This window comes from Bidens hawaiensis, unplaced genomic scaffold (assembly GCF_021521415.1).
Source record: "Bidens hawaiensis isolate Kalapana, Puna unplaced genomic scaffold, B.hawaiensis_p1.1 tig00016379_1, whole genome shotgun sequence".
NCBI lineage: Eukaryota > Viridiplantae > Streptophyta > Magnoliopsida > Asterales > Asteraceae > Bidens > Bidens hawaiensis.
Window position 1 is genome coordinate 25,504 of NW_027492502.1, and position 4,500 is coordinate 30,003.

Genomic DNA, 4,500 nt, shown 5'->3' on the forward strand with positions numbered 1-4,500 from the left:
TGTGAAGAGGTAGGTCCCAGCAGAGCCCAGTTGGACCCGCAGGACTCACCTTGAAGAGAGACGTCTGCGCAGAAACCAACTGGATCCGCAGGACCCACCATGCTCAGAGACGTGACGTCCTTACGCGCAGTACGCAAGCTGTTCCCGCAGGAAATGCCTCCCAATGGTGAAGTACTCCGCCTGTTCCCGCAGCTGCGGATACAAGCCATCAGGGAAGGCCACCCGCGCAGCAAGGCTACACGCACAAGGCACTTAGCTCTCAAAATAATTCAGTAATGTCACCTGAAGAAGGAATGAGCAAAGCCGGGAACAATCCCGCACAAAGGCGGGAGGGGGAATACTCCCGCCCAAATGAGCCAGTCCGTACGATACTGGAGGATCTTTTGTACTGTACCTGACGAGGTATGGGCAAAAGATCTGACCAGAGATACGACAGTTCATTGACAACAGTATGGCGAGCAGCATGCTCTTGTACTGTATGTCACTATTAGCCGCTGCCTACTCACCAACTCCTGTCATACCACGTACATAGCCTGCAGTTGGTGGAAAAGGAATAGTACACAGCAGGCCTGGTCACTGTCAGCCGCTGCCTACCCACCAACTACCAGCATGGCACGTGCGTAGGCTACAGTTGGTAGAACAGGAATACTATTCAGCCGGCTATACCTTCTTGGAAACCTACCTTCGGCTATAAATACCCCAAATGGTATGATCATCTCATCTTATCTTGTATCTTATATCTTATACCTGATATCTGCTCTAGCAATCTCTTAATATACACTTATATTCAAGAGCAATCTAGTCTGATTCTCACGCCGGAGGGTGGTCACAAGGAGGTACCCCCCCTTCTCAGTGACGAGCTCACGGTGTCTGTTTTGCAGGTTATCAGAAGAACCATCTTTGCCGGGTCTAACCCCTCGTGGGAAACATCTATTTAACCCCCAGATTACCCGTAATCTGCCCGGGGTCGATTAGTGTTTCTTCAATATGAAAACTCAATATTATGTGGAAGACACAAATTAATACACATCCTACAACTAGGACTCGAAACCTAAACTCATAAATACCTAAAGTTGTATGAACGATGCATGCCGGTAAAGGGAGGGAGGTAAAAAGGCGTCGTGGTTTGAGAGATCGCCACGGACGAGAGATGGGAGGATTTGAAAGTGGCAGCCATCTAAGTCAAGTACCACTAAGAGTTTAGTCAGTGGTATGAGAAAAGATTGAGAATAATTGTCTGTGTTTCTTACAAAGAATGAGAAATTACAAAATAAATAGGAAATACACTTTTGGTTAACAAGGAAATACAATCAAGAGTAATTGAAAGGAACTACTCCAATGATCCATAATTGAGAGGATCAAGCTGTCAATATTTTATAATAGGAAGTGATGATTTCATTGATCCTATACCAAAAAAGTTTTATTTTCTAACACTCCGACACTCAAGTTGTCAAGACAGTTGTGGAAGATTCTCCCGTTAACGAATTTTGTTAATATATCGGCTAACTGATCTTTTGATCGAACGAACGGTAGCTCTATTATCCCTGTTTCAATTTTTTCTTTGATGAAGTTTCTGTCAACCTCCACATGCTTTGTGCGATCGTGTTGAACAGGATTCTTGGAAATTTGTATTGCAGCTTTGTTGTCACACATAATCTTACTTGTTTCGGTTTGGGGAAAACCGATCTCTGTTAAAAGTCTTCGTATCCATAGAACTTCCGCGAGTCCTCGTTCAATTCCGTGGAATTCAGCTTCAGCACTGGATAATGCCACCACCTTTTGTTTTTTGCTCCTCCATGTAACCAAGTTTCCTCCAAGTAAGGTGAAATATCCTGATGTTGATCTTCGGTCATCCTCATCTCCAGCCCAGTCTGCGTCTGTATACAGCTGGATCTTTAGATGTTTATTTGGTTGAAATAGAACCCCATAACCCGTTGTTCCTTTGAGGTATCTAATAATTCTCCATACTGCTTCCATGTGTGTTACTTGTGGTCGGTGCATAAATTTACTAACTACTCCAACTGCATATGCTATATCTGGGCGAGTATGCGAGAGGTATATTAGTTTACCGACCAAGCGTTGATATGGTTCTTTGTTTGCCAATTCTCCTTCTTCTTCCATATGTAGCTTGTGATTTACCATTATTGGGGTGTCAGCAGGTTTGCAATCAATCTTTCCTATTTCGGCCAGAAGATCAAGAATATATTTCTTTGACATATAAAGATCCCTCGTTTAGACCTTAATACTTCAATTCCAAGAAAGTATTTGAGTCTTCCTAGGTCCTTCATTTCAAATTCCATGAACAATTTTGCCTTTAACTCCTTCATCTCCTCCTCATCGTTTCCTGTAATGATCATGTCATCAACATATATAATTAAACAAGTCACAAGTTTACCTCTTTGTTTAAGGAAGAGTGTATGATCGGATTTGCTTTGGCAGAACTCATATCCTTTCATTGCTAGAGTAAATCTTCCGAACCAAGCTCGAGGAGATTGTTTAAGCCCGTAAAAAGATTTTCTTAATCGACATACTTCCTTTATCTTGAAATTTTTTGCGAATCCGGGTGGAGCTTCCATATAAACTTCTTCTTTCAATTCTCCATGTAAGAAGGCATTTTTAACATCAAATTGATGAAGAGGTCATCCTTCATTAGCGGCGATTGAAAAAAGAACTCGAATTGTATCAATCTTTGCTATCGGCGAGAATGTCTCCGAGTAGTCAATTCCGTATGTTTGGGTATAACCTTTAGCTACCAGACGTGCTTTGTATCTTTCAATAGTTCCATCTGGTTTATGTTTGATAGTAAACACCCATCTACATCCAACTGGTTTCTTTCCTAGAGGCAGGTTACACTTTTCCCACGTGTCATTTTTTATTAACGCCTTCATTTCTGTTTCCATAGCATCCTTCCAGTTGTTTGATTTTAAGGCTTGTTCCACTGAGGTTGGTATCTGTTCAGCATATAAGGAAGAAGTAAAGGCCTTGGCTTCTTTGGATAAGTTTCCTTCAGCTATATTTGCCATGGGATATCTTGAAGATCTAGTGTGTTTTCTGGGGAATACCGTTTTGGCGGTATTCCTCGGTTGGCCCTGGGTGGGAGAACGTATTTCTCAGTCATTTCTTCTTCTTCTTCATCATCATCATCTTGTTGTTGTTGTTGTTCTTGTTCTTCTTCTTATTCTTCTTCTTCCTCCTGCACTGTTTGTTCTATTTCTATCCCACAATTCTCAATGTTTTGTCTTTCCTGAGATTCTTCATGCGCTAGTGAATTACTTACCTCAGACGCTAGGTCGGGAGGATTTTGGTTTGGAACATTGATTGTTGGTCCCTCAGATTGTTGAGACGCTGGTGACTCAGATTGGGTACTATGATCTTCTGAAGATGGTTGGGTACTATGATCTTCTGATGATGGCTGGGTACTTTGATTAACCTCTTGTGATGATTGGGGTACATTTTGGGACCCATTTTAGCCAACTCAGTGTGTCATTATCCTCTTTCTCCCCCTGACAACCTTGCTGAGAGGTATAAAAGAATTCGATTTCCAAGAAGTCACAATTCATGGTAGTATACATATGACGTCTTTTAGGACTATAGCACTGATATCCTTTTTGGTTGACACCGTAGCCAACAAAAACACATTTTTCAGCATAAGGTCGAGTTTGAATCAATTGATTTTGGGTATGTGAACATAGACAGAGCACCCAAAAATTCGGGGTTGTAATGTAAGTGCAAGAGGGAGTTTGGTAAACTCAGAAAGGATTTGAAGAGGGGTTTTTAAATCAAGAGCTTTCGTTGGTAGTTGATTAATAAGATATGTGGCAGTAGCAAGGGCTTCAGGCCAGAAGGATTTAGGTGTTCTAGATTCAATTAGAAGGGCACGTGTTATTTCCAAAAGAATTTGATTTTTTCGTTCGACGGTTCCATTTTGTTCGGGAGTGTGGGAGCAGGACGTTTGGTGAATTATTCCTTTTGTTTCGCAAAATTGTCTCATTGATGTGTTAACAAATTCCCCCCCGTTATTAGACCGAAGAATTCGGATGTTTGTTTTAAACTGTGTTTGTATCATGGCATAAAAATTAATAAATTTATCGAAAACTTCATATTTGTGTTTTAAGAAGTAAATCCATGTCATACGAGTGCAATCATCAACAAACAAAACGAAAAAACGAAAATTTTGTCCCCCAACAACTTCCGCCGGTCCCCAAACATCCGAATGGATTAGAGAAAAAGGTAAATTATCCTTTGTGTTATTTGGCTTAAATGTTTGTCTATGACTTTTAGCCAAAACATAAGTTTCACAGTTTAAAGTTTCATTTAAAGAAAATAATTTTGGAAATAAAAGATGTAAATAACCGATAGATGGGTGTCCCAGTCTTCTATGCCATAACCAAGCTTCTATATTCGTAGTTCCGTGAGGCAGCATCACAGTACCATGTTGAGTCACTTCGTCCACATAATACAATCCCCGGCGTTCAGTGTCACGCCCAATAATCTCTCCTG

The 4,500-nt window shown here is 41.1% G+C and overlaps 1 pseudogene; it reads right to left on the reverse strand.

Moving 5' to 3' along the window:
• Positions 1–1,404: 1,404 nt before the first annotated feature.
• On the reverse strand, positions 1,405–2,142 carry LOC143551388 (secreted RxLR effector protein 161 pseudogene; annotated as a pseudogene).
• Between the last annotated feature and the right edge of the window lie 2,358 nt (positions 2,143–4,500).